This window comes from Nipponia nippon, unplaced genomic scaffold (genome assembly GCF_047370975.1).
Source record: "Nipponia nippon isolate SJK-2023a ecotype South Korea unplaced genomic scaffold, ASM4737097v1 scaffold_15, whole genome shotgun sequence".
In the NCBI taxonomy this organism is placed as follows: domain Eukaryota; kingdom Metazoa; phylum Chordata; class Aves; order Pelecaniformes; family Threskiornithidae; genus Nipponia; species Nipponia nippon.
This window is the reverse complement of record NW_028262331.1, coordinates 2,303,176-2,330,551: the sequence shown is the minus strand read 5'-3', so window position 1 is coordinate 2,330,551 and position 27,376 is coordinate 2,303,176. Positions and strand designations below refer to the sequence as shown.

General features: G+C 43.2%; 1 protein-coding gene across 4 annotated transcripts in view; it reads left to right on the top strand.

Moving 5' to 3' along the window:
- Positions 1-27,376, top strand: part of AUTS2 (activator of transcription and developmental regulator AUTS2) — a 791,277-nt gene that overhangs the window by 213,591 nt on the left and 550,310 nt on the right. The window lies entirely within an intron of this gene.

Sequence of the window (27,376 nt, the reverse complement as noted above, 5' to 3'; positions counted from 1 at the left end):
ACGGTCATTTGACTCATTGTCTGCGAAACTGAAGTCTAAAGTAACAGTAAAGAGGTCAGCTTTGACTTAAATTTGAGTGATATTAATGATTCTCTAACCAAAATTTATACGTCTAATGGAGATGGTGGATATTCGTTGAATGAGTCTTCGTCCTCGTTTGGTGCAAACCGAACATGGCTTTGGAGAGGAACTTTTAGAAAATAGTGAGAATTCACTGCTTCTCATTTTGTGAGCTCAGGGAAATGGAAGGAGTATTGAGGATGACAAGCACATTGACTGGTATTCAATTTTGATGTTCACAGTTATGGAAGCTGGTAAAAAAATGTTTCCATGATTATTTTTAAGCCTATACTGTATATAGGAATAGAATAAGAGATTATAGACTGCTTCAGCAAAGCAAACAAATTGTAAAATGCCTATTCTACACTACCACACCCATTAAAGATATTTCTTCTAATTTAATTTTACTTTGTATTTCAAAGGGAGGTGGGGAAACTCCTCAGGATAGTTGAGGCAGTGGTTATGTTATAAGTAGATACTGAAGGTTTCTGTGTTTCCTTGACTGTTTTCTGTGTTCACCTATGCGGTCTTCACTCTTGTGTTCCTTTTTAGTATGTCAAATGGTAAATGTATGTGCTTTGTGCCGTAGGAACTGGCCTTCGTAAAAGCTGACTTTTTGCACTATTTGATTCCCCTGGTATAGCTGACTGTCAGGTGAAACCTTTCTGCCTGGTACTTAAGCAATGAAGGAATCAGGCTTGCTGCTGATCGAGGTTATTTGTGAGGTTATGTTTTTAGGAACAAATGTACACTGGCTTGGAAGGTATTGAGTTGACAAATGTCATAGAAAATGGTTTTCCTTTTAGCTGATAAATCTGAGTACTCTGCTTAATTCCTGAGGGATAAGGTTGAGAGGAAATAAAATATCTTGCTCAATATAAATTTAATGCATTTGGTAGGGGTATAGCTCCTTAGATAAGAACATTTTAGTCTCATGAACAGTTTAGGTGCTGACAAATCCAAGTGGCTTTGGCACTTAGATGTGGAAAAAAGATGTCACGGAAAAGACTATAAAGCTTATTTGAAAAGACATGCCCACGACCTTTATATATAGTATTTCTGGTAAGTGTTTTCTGTCTTTTCAAGACAAATGGTGAAGACCTCAAAAAAGGAGGAGAATGATAAATTCTGAGGATGGTTTTCTCTGATCATGTAGCACTCTTCCTCCTAGAGTGACTCCTGGCTGCACACCTTGTGTTTGTTTCTCCATGCAGCTCCATCCCACGGAATTCCCGGGCTCTCGATGGGAAGTAAAGTTGCTTGTCAGCCTTATCAGATGACAGCAAACTAAGAACAGGGCCCACTGGTGTGTTGTGCTTGGCAAGTAGGAAGGTCCAAAGCCAATTAGAGTTTAGAATTCTGGATACATATGGTGTCCTTGCCACATTAGAGCTATATATTTTATATGTAAACAATGTATCTTGCCCCTGTTGTCCCCGAAGGAATCCTGAATTGTCACGTGTGAATATTGTAATTGAATGGCAGGATGCAATCTCGATGCTCTTTTGCATTCCCCTGCTGGCAAAAGACCTTGGCTGCAGTCCGTCCCTGTTGGGAAAGGTTTTTATACCTGGAGATCTTGTTCGTTGTTTTACCAGTAGTTAACAGGCCTGTCTGATAGGCCTTTCTGTGTTATCTGTTAGCTGCTGGAAGTAACCCTCACATGCAGGATTTATGGTATGAAGCTCCCTCGTCCAACAGATTTAGTTGAAGTCAGCTATTGGAAGGACTGCTAATTAGTTTTCAAAGAAAATCCTTGCAGTATTCATGCAGGTATTTATCCAGCTATGCTGAAATGCCTACAGGTTTATTGAAATCCAGAAAATGTGAAACTGTAGGTTAATTAAGGCTCATATTTTACTAGCGAGAAGACTTTTGAACTCTGCTTTGTGAGCTTTTATAAATGTACTTATTAAACGCCTCAAGGAAATTTTAGTTGGCATTAAGCAAACATAAGACTCATCAGAATATTTCTCCAGCGTTTTAAATTTAGTTTCCTTTACGTTAATTGGTGATGGTGTGTTTTTATGTGTTTTTCTGTAAAAATCATCTGGAAATCTTAAAGTGAACTTTTTTAAAACTAGTAAAAGGGTGGCAAAAATTTTTGAGTTTTTATTCATCAAGGTTCGAGGAGGATGGGACATACTAGGAAACAATGAGTTTTCATTGCAGAAGGAGTGTTGAGAGTATTTTGATAGTGAGATGGAAGGATCGTTTCTCTTTATTCAGTGGGTCTGTGTTTTGGAAAGAGCAGAAGTTGCTGACTTTTGCTACCTCTACCATTTCCTGCATTGTTTTCTTCTTCTGCTGGGAGATTCATACGCCTTCTTGCAGAAAAGGATTGTCTTCGGCATATGCTTCTAAACCAGCAATCTCTGTGCTGGGCAAGTGGTATATTAGCTGGCTTATGTGTATACGAGAGGCAACTGCTGCTGGGCTCTACTTTAACGGGCTGATTCCAAAGACGCTTGCAGAATATCAAATGCCAATCCCAGATACCGTGTGAGTGCAAGGAAGGAGACAAACTGGTAATAAATAAGGGGCAGATAATGAATAAAGGGAAGAAAACTCATGATGGAGAGATGAATTAGGAGGTAAATTTTAATAAGGTAAAGGAAAAATGGGAAGAACAGCAAAAAAAGATACACTGCTGACTCTGCCAGTCATCAACTACAAGCATTATGAACTACTAGCTTTAACCTCGTAGTCCATTACATGAATCAATTAAGGGGAGGGAGGGAAGTATTGAAGCTTTTCCTTCTCAGAATTAAGTCCACGATCCCCTTGGCAGTCTCGCCCTGAATCTATCCATCTTAAATTTGTGACTGCTAGGGCTTTTGATGGCTGATCTGGATGGCCACTGTCGTCCTCTGTCATCGTCGCTTACGAACATCATGTTGTTAATTGTGCTGCAGATTTACTTATAGCACGCTTGGCCTTTGGTGCAGAGGTGCTTGTGTGCTTCTGTACAGCAAACCTCTGGCGCGGAGGGTGGAATAACCGTGTTGTGATCTGCATTTAATCACGCTTGCAGTCAGGAATGGCTTTTGCACACTTTTAGACAAGCCTATACATGACAGGTAATGAGAGCGGAGCGGGAGGTGGGTGTTAGCTGTATGGTTTGTGGTGACATTGGTTGGGGAGCTGAGCAGATGGGTTTGATTGTCACTGGCAGTGTGATTCCAGTGAGAGCTGACTGTGGTGACAAGCGATTTACAATGTGCTATTTACAGTTTGGGTTTGCAGTCTCTCAATGACATCTGAGTGCTCTTTAGCAACTGCTTTCATTACTGCTTTTCTAAGAGCTGTTAATTGAAAATGAAATTGTGGGTGGGCTTTGGGAGTGCAATAGCAGCTACGAGTATTATATGCAACCATGGAGAACTGTTTAATTTCTTTGACTCCCAACTTGTAGCTCTGTGCAGCAGCAAGGGAAAAAACGTGTATGTATTTGTACAGTGTGCAGTTAGACACCTTGGAAATGCTGCAACAACGTGTATACACCCATAATGGGTGATAAAGGCTTGAGTCTCCTTTTATACAGCTGCTGTGATTTGGGATTACTTCACTGGCAGCCAGAGGATTTCAGTGACTGTAGAACTGCTGAAGATCAGGAAGGAACCTGGGCCATGAGCATAGCTCAGGGCTTTGCAAGCCGTGCGGGCCGCGTTTGGTCTAGTTTTGCACCGTTGGAGGTCTGGCTCTGTATGACTGAAGTTAAGGGAAACGTTGCGACCGACTCCGAGAGCGTGGGGCAAACTTGCACGCCTTAGTAGCTGGGCCTCAGGTCAGCAGTGATACTGCCATGCGTTAATGGAAATTGAGATAATGTTTCTTTCCGTTCTGTTTGTAAAGAGAGGTTTTGTGTGTGGTGGTTTTTTTGTTTTTGTTTTTTTTTAATTTCAAAATACTAGCACAACCACTTTGAAATTACTAGGTTTGCTGTTTGTTTTGCAGCCTACACAGCGTGGTTTGATGTGTGTTGCCAAAAGGTTGAAGTAACCCAAAGCAAGTGTCGCAAGCAATAGGGCTTTGCAGGGGGCACTGGTTTAAGGAAACTTTGACTGCTATGTGTTGGTAATCTGGGCATTGTTTATTTGAATTTATTTGTCAATCTACCTTATTCACAGCATTTAATTTGAAAAATAAATGATGAAATGACAAAAAAGTCAGATTACAGCACTGAAAGTACAGAAAGGGCCATATACAGGTAACTGTGCTTTGAGGTTACATACACAGCATGAGTGGATGTAACGATATGTGGGAGAGGATGCTCGTGTGATAGAGAGAGAGGTAGATCTGGGATTTGAGAAGCCTTGGTAGGATGGAGAAGGAGGAACACGTCTGTGGGAAAGGGGAAGGGCTGAAGTGGTGGGGCTGTGCATGGGCCGAGGCTGGGCAGTGTGGCATTTCAGAGGGGTAACTATTACACAGGGGTGTGTATGGAGGGATATGCCCAAAGAGGGGGCCCGTTGTGTGAGTTAGCATCGTCTGCGTCTGCTGCTGTCTGACTCGGCGTTATCTAGTCTACCATCATGCTGTTAAAATGTTGAGTGCTTCGTGCTGGCCAGTCGGTAATTTCATCCTTGAAAGGGAACCGTGCTTTATTTTGCACACATGCACAGTATGTGGATTTCTGTATGAGTGAGAGAACGTGTGTCTAAAAGCTGGGCTGCTATTCAGTTGCCCCTCTCGTTTCTCTCTCAGAAACCGCTGCTGGTGACAAACAGTGCTTGAATTACAAGTGTTTTGTGATTCTCAACTGCTGTTTGCTTCTGATCAGAGGCCACAGAAATCTCCAGCTGTACTTAACCCGCAGTCACCATATCCAGTGCGTCATCTGTGAAGGCGCCCAGCTGCTCGAAAGCATCCAAACAACTTCTGGGCCCTGATAATATATAATTGAGCTCAATGGGCACAGAAAAGATTGTTGTTCTCTATAGAAAGAACTGAAAAATGATGTGTTGCTTCGTGTGCCTGTTGTTCTGCACTGCACATCCCCCCCAGGTTTAATGAAGTTCCTGAATAGGCCCTTTGGATTCCTTGAAAACACACACAAAACCAGGCACATAATATGAAATCCAGAGCCATTCACAAAACCAAGCGCGACGACAGGATGCAGCTAACGTTTTCCGAGCGAGGCGAGGAGCTGTGCTCCGCAGCATGCCGAAGCAAACACCTGCATTCATTGATCAGCCGCTCGTAGAAGCTGCCACTTTACTGAAGATTTGCTGCAGTGACGTGTCACAGGCGTTTCCCCCCCTTATAATCACCAGTTTCACCTGCAATTTTTCAATAAGCTATTGAATTATACCTCTCTAAATGATACACTGCAAATCCAGCGGGTCCTAATTGCTAATGATGGTTCTGAAAGACTTTCATTTGACTGTAATTAGGTTTGCAAGCAATCAGCTGCCCTTATCAGAATTGAAAACACATATAATGTAAAATACGGGCTGGTGCGAATGCAGCGTTTTCTTAAAAGGAGGAGGGAAGAGGAAGATGTTTTATTAGCAGAAGCTGTGACATGTTTTAACACCTTGAAAACATCATGTGTGAAATTAATTCTGTTCAGTATTATACCATCTGGCAATGTTATTGTTCTGTATATATTGCCATGGAAAGTGCGCTTTTTTTGTCTGGGTATGAGCCTGTGCTTGAAATGGTAATCATGAGTCAAATTGATTACTAAGGATGTTATCCCTGCTAGATAGGTTAAAAATACATACTGGGAAATCCCATGGACTCAAAATGGCTTCCCCATGGAGAGCTTCGCTTCCAGGGCTGATGAAACTGGAAGAAAAGGGCCTTGTTTTTGCCATGCCCCTCTCCTGTGAATGAGTAGATGTGCTCAAAGGTAGGAGAAACTCTATTCAGGTATTGTACTGAAGTAGACAATGCCTGTGTCTTAGACTCAGTACCATGATAATTGTTTAATAATATATTACTATTTTGATCCTGTCTGTATGCTCCTGCGTTAAACGCCCAGCTCGGGGCCTCCTGTGGGAGCTAACGGGCATTAGTGGCTTGTGTCTTCAGGCTCCAGCGTAGGCACAGAGTGTCCCCCTTCGTGGACGCAGAAGAATATAAGCTTAAAATGTGGTTACAATCTGGTGTTTGCCCACTCTGGCTAAAATAGCAGCTGTTTGGCAGTGTGGCTCATCTCTTGACTGGGACTCAAACGTGGGCGTTCACACCTGATATGGTAACCAGTGTAATTATCGTGATAGTGTTGCTTCTAGATGGTAGAGCTTGTACAGCCAAGGCAGAACATAGAAGAACTTATCTAGGTCATATCTAGAAACAGGAATAAATGGTGGGATGTTAATATCTCCCATGTTTCTCTGAAGCCTATGGTGTGAGCTGATTGCACCTGGGATGTGGCAGAAGAAGGGTTCCTCTGCCTCCTCTGCTTTCACCTGTCATCACTGTTGTGCTGCAGGTGATCAGGCTTGTAAGAAAATGAGCAATGTTGGCATGTTTTTATTTCTGATGCAAATTTTGCCACTGCTTTGTGATCTGCCCTGCTGCATCTCACTTCGTCTTTTGGCTGCAGTTTACGCAGCTGTGAAATGGAGTTGCCAGAGAGATGTCACCACCCTGTCACCAGACCAGGTAATGCTGCTGGGACGAAGTGCCCCTGTGTGTGCCGCTCCCCCGCTCCATCCAGTATGACAGAAACTCCTGGCAAATTCCAAACTAAAAAAAAAGATTAGAAACAGTGGCTTTTGGGTTAACCTAATTATGTTAATGAATTAGATATCTTGAGAATAATAGTAAAAAAAATTTACTGTGCATGGAGCAGTTGTTGTCTCCCAGGATTATCTTCTTTTCTTTTAATGTTGGCACCCTAGTTTAATTGAAAACGTAAATTATTACTAAAGGTGCTGTATTGGGAAGTGAACCATATTTTAAATGTGTGATGCAATCAATTGCTGTCTTGAAAGTTCCTAAGCATGGTACCAATAAGGAATTAAGCAAAAAATTAATTTCAACTGAGGCTACTTGGAGATAAATTAAGCTCTATCTGAAGTGATATAAGACAGTATAATAAAGTGACCATATTGAATTAAAAAAAAGAAATCTTCCAGCACTTTTTAAAGGTGTTTTTTTTTTTTTTTTTTTTATTCTGCAAATAACTTAAATCTAAGCCAAGACTTCTGACCTGTAGGTTTGCCTGTGGATTAACTGGAAGCACAGCAGTTCATCCTCAAATTTGTTAGGAAAAGATTGAAGTGTTGAAGCTATGTTACTTAATTCTTCATTTTTTTCCTTCACAAACTCGGTATTCACACAGGGAGGAGGTGTGAGAGCGATGTATTTAAATGTGGCTGTAGGATCCAACAGCGCACTTGTGGGTGTGCGGCATCCTTCTGGCGCAGGGCCCGTCGGCGGGCGCCGCGGGGAGCAGGGGTCTGTGTGCTGGTGCTGTTCCCGCTGTAACGCCTGGTCGGGCAGGCAGGTAGGCACAGGGAGGCTGTGATACCCTGCTGCAAGCCCTGCGGTTTGGGAAGAGCCGTGGGAGCAGGAGAGCAGCCTCAGGAGTGTGTCAGGCTCTTGCGTGACACTTAGGCTCTTAGTTAGGCTTTTGTAAACTTAGGTCCAGCTCCTGAGTGCTGTCAGTCTATGGATTCAGGGGCATGGACCTAAGCTGTGTGTTTGAAAAATGTGTGGGGACACTTTTAAAGTGTCAGTGCACAACACTCGGAGGAACTGTTCCCTTACCAGGGAGTGTGGAAGGCTCCCTAGTTGGCCTTTCCAAGGGGAAGATGACAGGTGAGAGAAAGAGGCAATTCCTTGAATTCAGTAAGTGGGATATTTTCCTGTCTCTTTGTAAACTAAAGGCAGTACTCCTGCTTTTGTAGCTGACTCGTTACAGCCTCTCTGAAGAGGAGGGAGGCTGTGATTCCCCTATGTCTGAACAGCTGCATTTTTGGCCGAGATTTATTAGAAGCGGAAAGTAAATGGCAGGGTGAGTGGCAGTGTTACCGCTGCCTGGTAAGCTAAAGCAGTGTGAAATTCAGGTACTGAGCTTGCATGATTGCTTTCACGGTTTGCAGTGCTTTGTGGTGCCGGTGCGGAGTTTTGGAGCCTTCCCTGGATTTAGTCTGGTTGTGGCTGGGGAGGGGCAGCTCCGCGTGGCCCCAGAGGCCGCCTGCATCCCCAGAGCCTGCATGCTTCCACCACGGTGGCACGGCGTTGCTGAAAGCAATGTGTGTGTGCATTGCTCAACTTCCTGCTATTTATTTCATTTCAGCAAAAAAGATCTGTGAATAAAGTTCAGGAAAATTATTGATAATCGTCCTCAACTCTCAGGAGGTTGTTTTCTACTTTGTGTGGTTTCACAAGTTGGAATGTTGCATTTCTATAAAATTAAGACATTTTAAATTTTGTTTGTGCCCAAACCCACTGAAATGGAACAACCCTTTAAATATAAGTTCCAATTTCCCACATTTAACGCTTTTTCATAGTATATGAACTATATGCACTAGGAAAGCCTCCTTTGTTATTAGCAGAAATGGGACATAGCTTTATTTTTTATACTGAGCTTGCTGTACTCTTAAATAATCCAAAGGGATATTTTGAATCAGTTCCGTTGCCAGTTAAAGAATGCAGTATGGCCATTACTACGTAAGGCCATGACTCCTAGAACAGGCAAAACAAACTTGTCCTTTTGTCCTGACCTTTCCCTGGAACAATTTTCTTTGCTCAATATTAAAATACAGTGTGGCTATATGAGCGAAAATGAAAGAGTTACCCATAAGTAAAAGTTACTGTTGCTAAAAGCAAAAAAAAAAAAAAAATTAATAGAAGATCAGCTGCAAAAGTTACTGTGGATTCGCATTTCCAGTGCTGTTGGAAGTTTGCCTCTAATGCTGGCGATGCCATACAGGCTATGACAACACACACACTGATGCTTCTAACTTTCCACTTTTTAATAGTCAGTGTAGGATCAGGTTGATTTATCTTCTTGCATGGGATTAGCTACTGGAAAGATTATTCAAATGTGTCACTCTAACGTGAATGGACTTCCCTGAAGAAGTCCTAAACTTGTCCTAAAGTCCACCCATACTCAGGAAAGTGCACGACCATGTTCTCAGCCATAGCTGCTTTCCCGATGTCTGTTCTCTTACACTGCTGATCTCTGTGAGCAGTTAGTGACCTGTTTTCAAAAAATTGAATTCTCCACTTTCTCCAATTAAAGAAGAACTGCTTTTACAGTTTAATCACTGTTCCTCCTAGTATGGAAGACACCAGAAGAAGGTTCTCTGTGTAGCCCAACAAAACTAAGACATAGAAATAGGATGATAGCCTTTCTACATCTGTCCCACGCGTGAACATCTGTGAGGCATAAGATCTATTTAAGGGAAAGGAAAAGTTTGGCAAAAGATGACATGGGCGTAAACTGGTGTAAAATAGATGTTAGCGAGAAGTTAAGCTTTCAACCCAAAGCCTAGTGAGATCCTGCAAGAAATTGTGGGAGGAGGCAGCAGGAAAATAACTGGTTTGCAGGCTCAAGTTGATTTAGATTATGTAAAAAGAAAGAGCTATGTGCCGTTCAAGTCTCTGACAGCAGAGAGCTGAGTCACTGACCTCGAAGTTCCCATGTACTGCATGCCCCTTTGCCTTCCCAGTTAGTACAATTACAAATAGACGTAGGAACCTGCATGCTTAAGAAAGAAGAATCGAGTTTAAAGAAGAATCGAATTCCCTCTCGTGCATCTCTTTTCTGCACGAGCAGAGAAACAAGAGAGAGAAAACCCCAATTTTTCTCTTAAAATGCTGTCAGGCCTAAGCCCAGCTCACCCTGCTAACCCTTCCCCAGTCTCCCAAGGCTAAAGAAGTCCCTAAATAAAAATAGTAAAGCTGAGTATGGGTGTAGAACTGGAAACTGGCATTTAATACTTTTTAGAGATTTCACGTTGGCTTTGTCTAAATATTTTAATAAAAACGTTTTAATTATAAAGCAGGTGGATTTTATCCTAGCCATATGAAGCAGCAAACATTTGGTGCGTGAAAATTTTCCATGATACTCTCTTATTTTTGCTGATTATGCTCACCATTTCCTTCTGAACAGGTTTTACTCTCATCTAGTTGAACGAAAAAATCTCATACTTTTATAAATAAAAATCAAGTGCCCAAAACAGGCAGAGGGTTAATAAAAATGGAAATTCTGTTAAAATTACTAATCAATCTGTTTAATGTTTTATAGTCTCCCCTCCCCCTAACACATGTTGTTCTCTTGTAAAGCACCCTATTGCTTCCTGCTTGTTTACCGGCTTTTAGCAAGTCAAGCAGCTTTCAAATTGCTTTGATGTTAATTATAGAACTTGTTCAATAGGGCTTGCTAGGTGAAGGAAAATAGCTCCTATGTTTAAGAAAATAAATAAATATACAGACAAGTGCTCTGTGCTTTGGTTCTGAAGAAGGAAACCACAAGATACTGATGACTTAGTGTTGTGTTGTCAAATAAAGGTTGTATTTGGGTGGCACGCTGCTCTCGGTTTGCAAGATTTGATATTAGTTGTCTTCACTTCTCTTGATGATAAAGGGGAACTATGTGCTGAGGACTGATGCTCGTGATTGTGAACGGAGTTGAGTTGCAATACCTCTTGTGCCAAAGTAAAAGATTCAAGAAACGGGGATTTTGCCTGAGCTCACAAAAGCTGTTACTGTAGACTAGCCCTTTGGATCGCAGGTTATGCCAGCTCTTCCGTTTGTCCTGGTCTGGAATCTGGTCCGGACTCCGGTCCAGCCTGAGCAGCACTTACTCTATTCAGGCATTGCTGCGTTAACGTTTTAGGTGCAGCTCAGTTTGGGGATTTACAAAAAATGCTCTTACAATTTGGAAAAAAACCCTAGCCGTCTTTGAATAAAACCTCCACATACTCGGGTCTGAATGCGTCAGTCAAGGCCGAGACATAAACCCCTGACAGAGAGCATCAGGTAGCGGTGTCAGCGTGGGAAGGGAGGATCGGGGTCGCTGCCCGCCAGCCGTGGCTGTGTGCTCTGTGGTTTCCGGCAAGTCACAGCCTCATTTCCCCCTCTTCATCCTGTATGTAAATTGTGTTTAATCATAAAGAACTTGTCTACCAATTCCTAATCAAGGCGTAAAAGTTTAATCAGAGAATTTGCACGGTGTTTGGAGATCTTCAGACGAATGGTTCGGTACCTGTGTGATAAATGAATATTAATAATTTCTAGTACAAAGCACCGTAGCTATTACAGCTGACTGTGGAGTTTGTCAAACACCAGTGCTGTGTTGAATGACTGGAGAGTACCTATGGGGAAGCGATGTAAAACCTGTAGCTTATTAGTGACATTGTATTTATAAATTAGTAACAATACTCGGAGGGGGAGGGTGGAAGGTGTGTCATTACAAAATGCTTTTGAAAGATTTGAAGTAAAATTTGCAGTTTGATGTTTCCTATAAGAATTGTTGTGTTTTCGATGATGGAAAGATATTATTTTCAGCATGAAGGCTTGTGCTTCCAATGTTACAAATGAACGTGTGCTTTAGCATGCAATAAATACTGAAAGTGACCCCCTCAAACTTTCTTCTTCGTAATAATGATACATTTTCATATAATTATTACTGGTGTGCTGTTCCTGTTCTGCAGTAGGTACCAGTGGGTGTGTTGTTTCCAGAAGCAGTAAGTGGCATGGCATCTTGTGTACTATTTGAGAGTGATCATAAAGCGTTTCCCGGAGTAGAACCGTACGAGATTGTAACATCGCGCTGGGGGAAAGAGGCCTTACCTATCAATAGCAATGCAAGGCTTGTAATTTTAAGTCTTTCTAATTTGAATCATGAAAATCTGTTTGTCATGAATAATTCAGAGATCTGATTTAGTAGAATTATTTCCAGCCCATGTATATTAAACAGCCAAACTGCTATGCCAGTTCTGCTTAAGACACTGTTGATGGGGGTTTTCTCTTTCCTGCAGAAATGATCATCTTTGTCTGTTAGAAAATAAAGCTGCTGTGCTATTTTGTCCTTTTGATTGCATGAGGATTTTTCTTTAAACCTCGTAGGCTAAAATTCAAGCTGAAGAAAAATAAACCCCTTACTACAGGAGCTCCTAGAATTCAATTTGGAGAGAGTAAACCTTGTACTATATCCATTAGGAAAATGGCAGTATTCTTCCAGTTCCTGATGTTATTCAATTACTTACCCCGCTTCCTGCTTTTAGCGTAAACTGTATATTTTAGCTCGTGACCTTTGACAGCAAATTGAATCAGAAGTGGAGATGCAATGAAAGTTTTTGTTGGTTGGTTTTTTTTTTTCTTTTGGAAGGACTCTTTAAAAGCATTGGTGTGTAGGAAATTTTGGGGTTTGTTTAGTTTTGTTGTTGGTGTTTTTAATAAGCCTCTCTGTGGATTTTGTAATACAGTGCATTTTCCTTGGAAAAAAGAAAATTTAAGTTAATGTCCTTCCTTATTTGCCTTGGAGAACAGCAGAGTCCGCATAGCTGCTCTTGTTAGTGCATGCCTGCTGAAATTAGCATTGCATGTTTTGGTTAATACCAATAAAAGTGGAGTTTGTTTAATTTAGACTCAAACCCTTGTTTAGATTGGATTAGCACTTTAAGAAAAATATTTAACTTGTAAAATGATGCTATTGACACAAAGTGGTTACAAGTCCAAAGTCATCCTGGGCTTTGTTTCACCACTGTTGTGGCCTTTCTCTTCTTGCCCAGTCCTCACTCACAGGTTTTTATAGTTTTTAAATTATTTTATGCAGTTTAAAGCCTTATAATGGAATGAAAAAATGTCTTTTTCTGTGTAAAGTCATCAGAACAGTATAAACTGAGCCTTTTAAAGGTGAGACAATCTTTCTGTAACGTGTTACAAACATAGAGTGCCTCTGAGCAAGTGAAGCTTGTGTCTTAGTAAGAGCTGAGGAGCATTGATAAACAGTGCTGAAGGTTTATTTGCATGGCATCCTAAGAAACCTCTCACCTATCCGTAATTCCAACATGCTCAATTGTATCAGGAAGCCTGCAGAAAGTAATTCACCATCAGCCCTTTCATGGCTTGCCCCAGTTTTACTCTCTTGGAAATATGGGCTTCCTTTTCCAAAGCTTCTCAGCACTACAATTAACCACGTCCCCATGGCAACCTGACTTAAAGTACTTGGGAGTCAAAGTCTTATTAAAAACTGCTGGGATTTAGGGTCTAGGTTGCCTCTGTGGCTATTGACATTTAGTCAAAATCTGTTGTTGTTCTACTGATTTTACACTGCTCTTCAGGAAGGGCGAGTCAGCCCAGCCGTGCCGACTGCGCTGGAGTTGCAGTCCTGTGCGTGGTCAGAGATCTGAGACATCAGCTGGACAAACGACACAGTTTCTCACTTGTATAAGATCTTAAATTTTTTAGCATCTCCAGGTCTGTTGCCCTTTAAAAAAGAAGAGGGGGGAGGGAGTACAGAAGGGTTTGGACTAACCCAGATCTAGCCCGGATCAGCCATACCCAGTTCCCTGCTCCTGATGAAACTTCTCACACGTAGTGTTCCCTGGGCTTTTCTATTAACAGTTGAATGAGACTTTAATAGTTCTTAACTTTATCTGACCAGAATGCCTGCCTGTCATAGTTCCCCCCAAATTTATAATTGTTACTAATCCGGTGTCTTTATAGAATAATGACATTTTGAGGGTAGTAAGAGCCCATTGGTGTGTTCAGAACTTGCGCTTGGATTGAACTTGAAGAGAACTTGAATTCAATAAGAAAAAATCAGGAGATGTCTTAACTTTCTTTCTTCCAGTGTGAAGAAGTGGACACCCCCTTTCCTTCCCTTAGGTACAAAAGCAGCCTGCCCCTCACCCCAGCTGTTGTGGTATCTACGTGCGCTGGAAGTGCAGTCTCTTTTTCTACAAGGAGTTGCAAAATTTTCAGGCCTGTATGCAATGTGGTTGTATCGTGGTCCAGCTTGGGTTTGTGCTACGAGAGGGCCTGACTTTTCTGCATATGTATTGGTCTAACCTGGCACAAGAGCTTTGTTGCTTCACGTTGTGGTGTTCTGCAGGCTGTTCCAAGATAACGTTTAGTTCTTTCTTTTTCTGGCTGCAGTAATGCCAAGTATTTGTTGAACATCTGTCAATGTGTTCAGATTATTAACCCAACTTCTGCTCATTTATGTTAATAGAAACATTTGAGCTTCATAACAAGCATGTATAACAGCTCCTCACACTACTGGTCCCACTGAAATCCAGCTGAGAGGCTTGACACAGTCTTACCCCACCTGGCAAAGCGTCGGCAATTCATCCTTCAAAAGCATTGCCTCAATTTCTGTGCTGCCCAGACCTGGAAGGTGGCACAGCTTGTAAATTGTTCTATTTAATCTTCAACCTCTAAAGCTCGTATTTGAGACAGACTAGAAAATGTGAGAGATGGACACCAGAACTGTTGCCAGATTTGGCATCTGTAATCAGAAACTTGTGGTGTGTTGTACCGGTGCAGCATGGTGCCTGTTGGCCGTTGTGTTTCAGTGCCAACAGAAGTGTGTCGAGGAGCACAGAGTAACACAAAGCTGGGGAGGTCAGGACCCATAAGTGCCCTTCTCAGGTCTGCCATGGAGGCAGGTCCCTTCAGTCCAGAGGCTGTAGGATCTGCATCCTTGGAGATCTCCACATCTCTCCTGAGCTGAGTCAGCCTGGCTTGGAGCGGGGCTTGGACGAGGGCCTCTCCAACCAAACCTGTTGTATGTCACGCCAAGCAAGTAATTTCTTTTCTGGGAACAGAAACTGCCGTTTATTAATTTGGTGTCTACTATTGGGCTGCTAGTGTAATGTGTAACAAGCAACTCTGAAGCCAGCTTGGGAAATGGTCCCTGCGTTTGGGTCTCCAAAGGCCTTCACTTTATTGTTAGCACACGGTTTTTGCAAGTTGAATTAAAGGACAGATCTCCTTTTTGGACTACACGTAGTCTGCTGGCCAGTGAAATGTACTTGGAGCCACTCTCCCAAGTCCTATAATCTTTTACTACAGATACTATTAATAAAAGTATTAATTACACTGTTCTGGAATTAGGATTTCGTAATGAAACCTCAAATGGAAAACTCAAGCCAGGTTGGCCAAATGTCATGAAACACTCGAACTTGAGCTGCGAGTAAAATAAAAGTCTGAGTTGCTTTAAGGTTTACAGTTAAAAGAATGTAAAACTTTTCAGCTTGTCCAAGTTTTGACAGAAAACCTTGCTTAACTTGGCAGGCCTGGCTGGGTTTCCTTAAGTGTGAAATGCAAGATAAAACTGGTGACTCGGAGCCAAGCACAATGAAACGAAAAGGTTCTCCTGAAACAAAGAGGAATGGAGATGCGCAGATTTTTCTCACAGCTCTCCTTCAAATCCTAGCCCAGTTCAGCGGGGTGCGCTGGCCGAGCATCCCTGGGCACAGCACGGGAGTGCTGTGGGAGAAGGTGCGACTGGAAGAAATACTTGGTCCGGTGAGGCGGCTGGCGAGCGTGGCTCTGCTGACTTCAGGGGAGCTGGGGTGTTTTATGCCAGCTGAGGATTTTGCCCAGTAAGTTACTGTTTAGGTGTAGAGTGAGCATAGAGGTGAGATAAACTCTTAAAGGCTTTCTTGTTGCCTTGTAATGTGTACAGCAGTACCGACATACAAGCTGTAATTAAAAGCTGTTTTGAATACGTTTCCAATGTTTGACTTGGATGGGAGGGGAAAGGCAATTTTCTCCCTGTCCTTCCCTTCACCCTTGAACTGGGATTTCTACAGCCCATTAGGCAAAATAAGAACTTTTTTTTTCGTTTTCTATCCAGAAAGGCTTTTTAAGAAAAATGAGTGGTTGTTAAAGTATTTGGGAAGATTTTGCTGACAGCGGAGGGAGTTGCATTGGCACGTGTGGGGAGCAGGGGGAGTCAGCCACTTGACATTTCTGTTCATCCAGTGCACTCCAGAATTCTGGTTATTTACAGTATTTTTTAATCTACTTGAATTGCTTCAATGCTTAGACTGTTCAATTCTAAGGACTTTGACTTTCCTCTTTTTTGTGTCCCGACTGAAATTTTGTGCTAATAGGGATGTGTTGGGGTCAGAAGGAGGTAAATAGCAGTCAGCGGGTTTTTATCCAGAGCCCTTTTATCTATGATTGGAAGAGTTTAATTTTTTATTTTTACACAAGACTTTGTAGCTCTTACGGAAATTGCTGCTAGCTCTTTCACATCAACGTGAAGCTTGCTCATGCTAATGAAAGCAGTTTCCCAGGGCTTCGGTGGACGTTTGGAGCAGGACGCGTTTCCACTGATAACTGTGCTGGGGCAATTGGCTGCTGCGACATGAACTGCCCCGGTATGATGAGTGGCAGCCAGTTTCCTCTGCCACCAGGTAATCTCCACTGTAACGTTTTGTAGTGACTTTTGTAGTCAAAACCAGTTTGTAAGGCAGGGGAAACGCTCTTCTCGCATCCTAACCTAATCAATAATACAACTTGCAGCCTTGAGATGGGCTTCGCTGAAAATCTAGAAATATGGATGTTGCCCAGTTTTCTGTGATTTTTGCCCCAAGCTGATTAACCACGTCTTTGAGTGTTGTAGTTTTTTTGAGCGTAGTAATTTTTAGATCTCTGATCTCAGTAGGGTAAATAGGTTTGCAATCTATGACTTAAAAAAGATGCTTCAACTGAAGGAATCTAGTCTGGGACCTTAATGCCACGGCTCTTTGGCTTTGAGCGTGCTGCTGTCGCCTCTGCCAGCTGCCCCCTGAACCTGGGGGGAGCAGTTTTTCCCTCGGCTTCTCCTTCTGCCACGTACCTGTGTGTGCAGCGTAGGTCGGGATTGCAGGTAGAACACCTCCGCCAGCGGTGCTGCGGCCGTGCCCGGGGTGATGCAGCGCAGGTGTTAATAGCCCTTCCTTAGGAAGGCTTTGCGTGTGCTTCCCTGTAACCTGCGCTTCTCTCCCGCCTGCTGCCCCTTTAACACCGACAGATTGTGCACGACGGCAGTTTTGTGTCTTTCGATGAACTCGGAGCGCAGATGTGGGGGCCGGCGGGCGGGGGGCCGGCGGGCGGAGTGCTTCCTGCGGGCGGCGCTGGAGGGGGCTCGTCCCGCCCCTCCCCGCGCGGCGGCCGCTCGGCGGGGCTGGGGCTCCCTCTGCGGACCGAAGCGGCAAAGTGCGGGGGCCCCGCTCCGGGCGGGCACCGGCCAGCCCGCTGCTTTTCCCCGGGTTTGGGGGTGTTTTCTTCTCTCTTTTTATTTTTTCTTTTTTTTTTTTTTTCAAAATCCCCCCCCCCCCCCTTCTCCTTTGGCAAAGTACGCTCATTTAGGGAAGGGTTTGGTTTTTGGTTTTGTTTTGTTTTCAGTGACATTGCAGGAATGCTGCAAATAGCAGATTCCAGTTTTGATCAGACAGACGTTAACTGGTCTCCCCTGGCTGCCTCCTGATACCTGAACGAGCAAAAGAAAAAGGACACAGATACAAAGGGCAGTTACAGGATCAGCTGACAGGGAATCGGAGTTCCAGAATATCCCAGGTTTATTCTTTTATCTCACCAAAGCAGGACAAAGATATTGGAGCCCTTGCTGTGGCGTTTATCGGCATTGCTTGTGCAGAGCAGCTCTTTGACTCCATGCATTGAAGTCAGTGAGAATCTGAAAACATTCAGAGCCTTCACACAGGTCTGATTGCAGGATTGGAATTGAAAGTGTAAATATTTATTGACAGGCAAGAGGCTGGAGGCTTAACTTGCTAAGAGTCAAACATGCTTTACGTTGCTATTTGAAAATAGAAAATCTGCGAGAGCAGAGCAGAGCTGTGGAACTGCCTCTCCCCCTTTTCTGCTGGCTGCTCAGGCTGAGTTTGGTTGTAACTGGCTCAGAGCGAGTGATGAATCCTTCTTCCACTTCCAGCAAGACTTTAGTTAACACTAAATTTGTTAAAATTTTTGAGGTAGTGATAGGAGCCTTTCTTGGAGAGCTGTAAATGACGTTTCTAAAGGTGTCACTTGCCCCCTCCTTCCTTTGGGCGCTAACTCACATGGCCAGTAATAGGAGTGTAAATGTCAGTGCTGTTAATTGCTTTCCTGTTCCCGGAAGAGGAAAAGAACGGAGGGAAGGTTTTGTGTTGGAAGATCTGCAGAGTCTGGGGCGAGTGTCAGCCTGTCTCAGCACCCGGAGGGGTCGCTGCCAGGAAATGACAAAAATCAAGGAGCAGGGAAGTCCCGGGAAGCTGGCAGAGCCCAGCAAGCTGCTGGGGTCCCCCTGCTCCTCCTCTGAAGCTCTGCGAGCTTTGGCTATTAAGACCTATTTGCAAAAGAGCAAGTGAATTTGCAGAGGGAATGTGATCACATTAAGCATCTTCACAGTCACCTGTGGGTGCTGTTGTACGTGGCTGAAGCTTACAAAAGCAACACTAGCTCCCCGTTGTCACCCCCTCAAATACCAGCTTTCAGAGTGACGAGCTGAAATGTGGAACTACAATTTTATTGGGTCCTGTACTGTGAAATATTGCAGTTTTTGCTACCTTTACAATGCTGTAGCGCATTAGTAGCAGAGAATTGACAAACTATGTTTTGCCTGTGGTCAGCCTCACTAATGTATTATTCAGCCGTGATTATTTTTTAATGGTCTAAGACGTGTAGAAACATTTCACCGTGGCTGGATGGGAGTGGTGGATATCACTAATTATAACATCTGCATTATAAATATGGATAAAGCTGAAGGTTAAAAATGTGTCTTTTCTAGTGGATGTGTCTTTTCTACTTACATGGAGTGTAGTCAGAGATGTACATTAATGGTTTTACCTCTTTTTGCAAGCATTTAGAGAAATGCCATAAAGTTGGTGAAGGACATGTCTCTCTTTAGTAAACCTGCTATAACTATGGCAACTAAAGAATAGCTGTTTCACATCTTTCTCCCGCATTCCCCCTTTACTGATGAGGAGCAGAGTCCTGACACAGGGCTGGCTTTGTACAGGCTTTGACCTTCTGGTTGGATTCTCTGGTGTCTAACAAGGAATAAGCTTACGCTGCAATCTGTCATACCGTGGGTACAATTTCTGCTCTTCTCCTCTGTCTTGATGCTTCCTTTCAGGATTCAGTAGTTATCTAGTATCCGAGAGCACTACTCATCAGTCAAATCTAGTTGCAATTAATTTTATAATGCAAAATCAACATGACTTTCATTAAATTTGATAGGGTAGGTGAGCTGAAAACCTGGAGATTGACAGTTAATTTGTTAGGCTGAGCTTTTCATTTTAGCCTATCGAAGTGGTGGCCTTCCAGGTAGACTTGTAGGCTTACATTGGTGCATTCGAATGTGCCTCTACTTAATTTTAGTACCTCGAGGACAAGACACCAAAAGGTTGATTCTGCTTCTGGAAGTGCTGCGGTTTCCATGCAGCGCGTCGATGACCTGCTAGCTGGGCTTGCTGCATCCTGCAGGATTTGAATTGCATCTCCATTGAAGTGCTGGTGGTCGCTCCAGTTCTGTTCTGGGGCAAGAAGAGGAATACCAGTGGCTTTTGGCTGCCTGTGTTAGCCTGACGCCCTCGAGCTCCCGGGCGTGTTAGAGGGCCATGAGGCTGCCCCGTTTAACGCTCGGTTATGTCCCTGGGAGCGAGACGGACGGTGGAGTACTCTGCCCTGGGCGCAGAGATGACGTAAGCTCTTATACCCATCCTCTGGTAGCTTTTTCTGGGCAAGGAATATTAAGACAACCATTTCCATCCATTTTTAAGACGCCTGAGTGCAGTAAAGGGCTCTTCGTATAACTGAAAATTGTGGTGTGTTACACCGCTGAGCAGGCAAGCGAGTCGTGCTCCGGAGACATCTGTGGTTTTTTGATAAAGATTGAAGTGCGAATGGTGCTCTGCTATCCCTCTTGCTTCAAGGCAGTATCATGAGCTATCTTAATATTGAAATATCTTGTTATTTTACTACTTTGAACTCAAGGGTGAGCACAAGACAAAAGACTCAAAAGGGAAACTCAGACAGTAATGTGTTTACGTGAAAAGTGGGTTTTAAAGCTTTGAAAGGGTTGTAATGCTCTTCTACCTTGAGATGCTAATGCTGAAACTTGAAACATAGCACAGTATCATTAGCAATTAAATGTGTCTGTGTACTCCCCTTACATCTTGTAAGGCTCTTGCAAATCAAAAGGGAGATGTACACACATCTAATAAAATAATGATTTTGAAAGCAGAGTTCCAAAGCCCTGTTTGCAATTCACAGACAGCATCTTCATGCTTGGCATATTTGTATAAGGTTTTAGAATAAGATTAATTGCCTTGGGCTTTGGACTTGTAAAGGATTGACTTTTGCTCTTTACCTGCGTGTTGCTGGTACTTTGCTTTTCTATGCCTCTACTCCAGCAACTTTCGTGCTGTAGTATTCCAAGATTTTAACTCGATTAATTTTATTTTCTATCTTTGAATTGTTTAAACCATTCTTTTGGTGGCAAAAATTATGTGTAAAGAGATAGATATACAGATAACTTCTTGAAGAAGTTAATTACGTATGCTACTTAAAATATATGAGATTACATATGTAAATATGTATATCCAATGAAGAAAGCATTCTAGTAATAAAGTAGAAATACTTCTGAATCCTGTCTTTAGAAGCCAATAGCTGAGCAGAAGTGCATTGGAAATACAGTTTTGGTGAATGTGTTTATTCCAGTTATGAGTTTTACTATTTTTGACACCTGTTTTATGTTTATTTTGCTAAAACGAAATAGTGTGTGTGCATGTATATGTGCACATATGTATGTTTATTATGCACATGATGTGTTTGTTACAGAAAATGTAATGTAAACATACAAAAGTTCACATTACTTTAAATACTGAGCTTAACTGTCAACCACAAAACATATTTGCAAACTCTTTCAACATGTGTAACATATACAATCCTAATTAGAAACATTACAATAGCAGAGATGCCCAGATGTTAGCGGTAATTACGTTGGAAGAGTTTGTCTTGTGGCTCAGAGTTAGGTTTGGAACGTGCAATGTCGACTGTCACATGTCAGGATTTTGTAACATGCCTTTAAAACGTATATATGAATAATTTGCCATGCCCCTATTGTGTTAGATTAAAGATGAGGGGTTTTAATGCAGTGGTCATTTGATAGGAGGGGAAGTAGTGTTTAATGTATATTCCTAACAAAGTTATTGAAGCGTTGTCTTGAAAAGGCAGTGTTGCACATTTGTATGTGCATTGGGCCTTTTATATATGTTATTTTTAGGAAATCTGGAGGAGACGTATGTAGATATGTCATACTACAAGGCACACATGAGAAAATCCTCTCCGTGGCAAGCTACAGTCATTTTAGAGCGTGAGCTATAGTGTGTATCCCTCTGGCGCACATATAAATGGATATTTATGGAAAGCATAATTTCCAACAGAATAATTAGAAACAAATATATGAATGGGTCCGGGCTCTCCATCGAAAGAACGTTTTAAAATAATTAGTTATTTCTTTAGCACAGTTGTGACCAGCTTGCGCTGTACTTTGTCAGTTTAAATATGCTTACAACAGGATGCAAGCCTAGCAGTAAATGTGTATATTTAGTTTTCCGTTATATATGAGCAAATAATAATAACTGTGAAGTTAAAGGCAGTGGCTACAGCAGTAGATAATGTGTTTTTGTGATAAATACAACTCGCTTTACAATTTGTTCTGCCGTATATCTCAAACATGTCCTGTGGTTTCCATATCCTTCAAATCAGTGTGAAACAGAAGCAAGTTGTGCTCTAAAAAGAGACAAGCAATTTGTATCACCGAAGTGATGTTTTAGGTGAAATAATGTAGAACATATTTGTATGCTATGAATAAACAGTCTTTTATTAATAGCACAAAAAATGTAGCACTTTAAGTGTGGGATGTGTTGGTGTTAATCTAGAACTGTTCAATTCATAGGTTTAGTATCTTAAATAAGATGGTATAGTGTTTTACTGCTGGCATACGCTAAAATGTTGCTTTAGTGTGTCAGTGTGGTAGTGTGCGGAAAGATCTCCGTTTTGATTCATTAGGGTTTATTTCTGGAAAAATGTGTATGGTGGCATTTCACAACAGACTACAATGGAAATACGGAGGATCTAGAGGAAAGCCCGTCTCATTTTGGTTTTTAGGGACCAACAATATTGTGTGAATATACAATCATGATCAAGAGAAATGGATGATGTGAATGAACCTGCTGTCACAGGCATTTTATTATGGATTCGTATTTACTAACACTCCTAAGTTGTAACTTCTCATTTTAATAAAGGTCCCTTATTCCGACTCACTGTAGAGATTAAAGTTCAGAGATAGCTTCTGTAGTGGTTGGTTGCAAAACCCATTTCTCCTAACTCCTGGACTTGTGCTCAAGGGCAGTGCTATTGATACTGTGAATTTAGAAAGTCAAAATCTTGGCTGACCTTTGGTCTTGGCATCTTTATTTATTTATTTCTGCTTTGGTCTCTGAAGGTTAGTCACTTGCTGTGATGTGAGCAGGAAAAGAATACAGGGATAAGAGCAACAGTGTTTTAATCCTTGCCATGTTGTTGTGGGAGTGACTTCTAACTTAATATCTGTTTCAGTTATTGACCCCATTTTGGGGAGAAATTGAATGTGTGCATTTTATTGATTGTGCAAATACTCATCCAGTTTGGGAAGAGCATCCCTGCAAAGTATCATGGGTCAGTTCTCGGTGAAATAGAGAATTACTTGCTTTGAAATCAGTGGGATGAGGCCAGTTTGTACCTGACAATGTTCTTCCAAACTAAGAGTACAAAGACATTTCCGAGGGTAAGTGGTGTGGGGTTGGGGTTTTTTGCGTCAGCCACATCCTTCGTCAGTAACCGACACCTCTCTGAGACGAGTAAGGGTTCCCGTTCTGTGTGCCAGTGTATTTGAACAATCGTTTGCAATTTCACGCTGCAGAGGATGGAGCACAGGTAAGGAAAAAACCCTGTTGAGTAATACAGCTGCTCTGATGCAGTTCAACTTTTTTAGCTTAGTGTACTGATGGTTCCAGAATTTCATTTCTGTGGCATGGCTCCCTGCACACATCTGCAGAGTAACTGCGGGCCAGCCTTGGTGCCCAGCGGCTTGGTTCAATTAGTCGTGTTTTAGGATGATAAAAAGTGTGGCCAGTCCCTCTGTAGCAATAGGTGGGAGTCAGAGCTATGCTGCTGTGGTTTAATACGAGGCTCGTGCCGCCTCCTGCTTTGGTGGAGTGTTTTTATGAGCAGAAATGGATTTCTTTTCAGGGCATGCTTCTCATACATGAAGCAGTCTGAGAGCTTTTCTCATCTACCAACTGTTTCATAGTTGGGAGAGGATATTGCTCAGACTATCCACTCATCATAGTAACAGATGCCACCAAATGCTGGTCTGTTTGGAGTGACTGCTGATTTTTTTTTCCCCTCTCACAAAGAAATGCCCTATTTGTGCGTTTTGCTCACCCCGCCACCCCGGCTGCTCTCCCAACAGGTGCCAGTGTAAGGCAGCCATGGTAAAACAAACTGGGAGACAAAATGGCAAGGAGTTCTCAACTCAGTGGCCTGAATGTGTCTCACAGGCAGAAATTAGGAAACTCCCGGGAGCTTGTCCCTAGGTAGAGGTAATAGTTTGTACTTACCTCTGTAAATCCCAGCATACCTGCTCCCCTCCTCGTGACTGTTCCCTGGGGTCACTTGCCGAAGGATAGCGCGTTTCTGCGGTGTATCAGCAGTGCTGCTGCAGGCTTGCAGTTAGTTTGGCTCCGGGAGGTTCATTGTTTCGGGACAATGACTGGGCGCAGGCACCGCACTGGGGAAGCAGCAGAGAGCAAGGGCTAACTCCTTCCTTGCAGCCCCCTCGGCTTTGCGAGCAATTAAAAGTGTTAAAAATAGGCAGCAGTGATTCCAGCCCTGCCCGTGGGGGGATGAAAGCATGCCTTGTTTGTGTGCCAGCCAGATGCTGGTGCATCGGATTACATCTCTGCACAGATCCTTGTCCCTGTGTCCGTGTGAGTGCGAACAAATGCTTTTTTGGATGTGTCTCAGCAACTCCCTACAGGAGTGATCCATCACTCGCCGGCCCCTCTGCGGTGCTGGGCTGATGGTAAATGCCGGGGGCTTAGTTCTGGACACTTGGAGTGATGGAGGCCCTGTGATTCCCTGTTCCCCTTTGCTTTACATACCTAATGTTTTGCAGTTATCCTCTTCTGTAGTGCAGCTTTACTAAAGACACCCACAGTTGAAGTTTCTATCTTATTAACATGTACTGTCAGAGTGTCTGATCTACTTCAGGCAACGCACTCGTTTTGTTTGGCCTGGTGACGACTTCAAGCAAATACCATTTTCCTGTTCCTCTCGTCGTCTCTGCTTGTTTTCCCAGTACAAAACGTCCCTCTGTGAGCCTTGAAAAAAAAGAAGAGATGTATTTTTCCCCGATGAAAGGTTTTTGTCCTAGAACCATCAGCTACCCGGGAACCACAAATCAGAGCTGTCTCTGCTGGGCTCTGGGTCCTTATGTTTATAGTGCATCAGTCCCTTCCTTTCTCTCTCTGGCTCGAGCAGCATCAGATGCATGCTTTTGCCAAATGCTCATAGAGCCCTGGATCACTGGCTTGTTTAGTGACACCCTTGCAGGCTTTGAGAGAGGATGGAGTGATGCCACGAGGCAAACAGCTCTCCGCTCCTCCTTCCTTCGCGTGAGAGAGGAGAAGCTCGTGCAGAAATTCTCGCAGGCACAATGTATATGCTGTGTTTGCAGCCAAGTTTCTGTAGTGTTTGTTCCGGAGATTTGCGAGCTTTGCAGAGCAGAAGCAATGCCTCGTGTTTATACGGTACACAGCGTGAAGGGGATCTAAAGCAAAGTGAAATCTCAGCAATGCAGAGAGTCCCAGGTCCTCCGACAGGCTTTGGGTGCGAAACCCCGGTCCTGTCAAAGCAGATGGGCATTTCATTGCGACTTCACCGGGCCAAAACTCCGACAGGAATTTGTTCAGGGTGGTGTTTCCCCCTCAGTTACCCTGGCAATGCAGATGTTTGAAATACAACCGAAAGCGTGACTGTGGTGGGGGTCTGCATGAAGTGAGGCAGCACCCAAAGCAGCTGAGGACGGCACGTTTCTCTGAACACGAGCATGAATCAATTCCTCTCACCTCTTGGGCCCTCTTGTACTTTCTCTTCCACTGTTCCTTTGCTAAGCCACATCCCAGGAGCTCGGGTATTTTTTCATTTGGTGGCTCCCTTCTCCAGCAGCAGCTTCTCCGTGGCAGCGCCGTGCAGACGGCTCTGCGCGGTCAGGGGGTGCCGGCAGTTCCTGCTGCGCCAGGCAGCCGAAGGACCTCGCTGCCGCCGGAGCAGCCTGCTCCTGCTCTTACCGGTTACAAGATGGAAAGTTGAAAGAGGGAACAGAGAGGATTTGTTTGGGGACTTTTTTTTTCCCCCCCCAAGTTACTTGTTTCTATTTACAAGCTCTACCAATATTTTAATTAGGGTAATTACCCTTGACCAGGTAAGTGTAATGGCCTGCTGCCTCTCTAATGGCTTTTCCTCTGTGATTTCCCTGCTTGGCTTTGGGATGGCATGGTGAGAGCTGGGAGGGGAACAGCAAAAGGTTGGAGCTGGGAGGAGAGAAGAAACTGCTGTATTCAAAGCACAAGGTCCACAGAGGTTACTGCATCCTGCTCAGGACTGTCAGGGCTTTCAAATCATTAAGGAAGCTAATTTATTGCCTTTTTTCCCCCTAACTTTTTTTTTCTTTTTTCTTTTCTTCACAGAAACAGTCTCTGTTCATCAGAGACACTGTTTTCATTTGGGAATACGCATGGACTGTCTCGGCATGGTTGCCCAGTTGGGAAGTTTCCACTCACTATGAAATAATAGGCAAGGTTTTGTTAAGGGACTGGTGGGAACTTGTGATGGGACCCTTTGAAAGAGGCTCTAGGAGGAGCCGGTCTCTGTTTGAAAATGTTTCCAGTTTGGGATGGGGTGTGTGTGAAGTAGGGAGCCCAGAAAACAAAGACAGCAAAATCAATAGCCACCTTTGTAAAACATGAGCCAGTAACCTTGTGGTAAGATAATGGTCTGGTGTTTTTTGTTCAGGTTTTCACAGTTTTATTAAGGGATCAAATGGTTGAAATACAGCATACGTGTTTTCTGGTGTTTATGTTTTGCTTACAGAGTTTTTCCTACAGTACATGTTCTTATATTTTACTGGAGTGTGATCAAGACTTGTCTCCTCAATCGGCTGATCAATAACCGAGCACATCTGGCTAAGAGAAGCCTGTCTCGCACAGGTGCTGATAAATAATCAGAAATTGCAGGGTGTTTTATGCTTTGTGTTGGAGGAGCACTTAGCACAGTGCTGTTCTGCTCAGCAGCTGCTGCTTCTCGCTGCCGCTGTAACATGAGTAAAAGACTTTGGTAATTTGTCAGTTGGGTTATTAATTCTGGTGGGAACACAGCGCTTACGTGTGCGCTCTGGATGAAGCATGTGTGAAGTGCGCGGGGCAGGGGTCACGCTGTCTGCGATGCTGCGATCAGTGGCTCGGGGTGAGCTGGGGAAGCCACTTCATCTTACAGCGCTGCTTTTTCTCCGTCTGACAGAAAAGCAATAATGAGATTTCCTTCCTGTGGAAAGTGTCCTAAGAACTACTCGGGAGGAGCGGCAGGTGTAAGTACGTATAATGTGTATTTTAGCGTGGCCTGATGCTGGCATAGCCCTGCGCTGCTCTCAGAAGCTCCCTTCAGCCTTGGTGTTTGGGGATTTGTTTCCTCACTGCATTAAAGCAATTAGTGGATACAGGGAATATTGTGGGGTGTGCATGTATACTGTGGAGGGAATATCACAGAAGCATATTACTCTGCTTCAGGTCTGCCATCCCTCCTCAGCAAGCCAAGTGTTGAGCGATTTCAAACTGTATAAATTGTTTCTGGGGCTCTGTGCTGCTGGAGGGAGGATACCCCCCAAACATACCTTTGGAAAGCCAGGGTGGAAGAGGGCAGAAGACAGGCTCTGACTGTAACTGCAGAGGGAATGGTGAGCAGCAGTGTTCAATTTGTAGTATTATCTCACATTTTCATTACTAAACCCCATTAAAGCCCTAACAGTTTTCCTGGAAACAGCCTTTAAAGTTCTCACTTGATTATTTTTTACCTCCAGTGATGCTGTTTCTCTCAAACATGTGGTGCTAGCCATGGTGAGAAATTTGGAACAGATGAAAATATCAGTGTATTATCTTTTTTTTTTTTTTTTTTTACAGTAACTGTGTATGTAATCTGTGCTATGGACATTTCCAGAAATTGTGCTGCCGCATTGCAGAGTTTTAGAAAGCTCTGCTGAGATTAAATGTTTAGAAAGAAATATTTTAATCTTTGGTGAAAGTGGTGG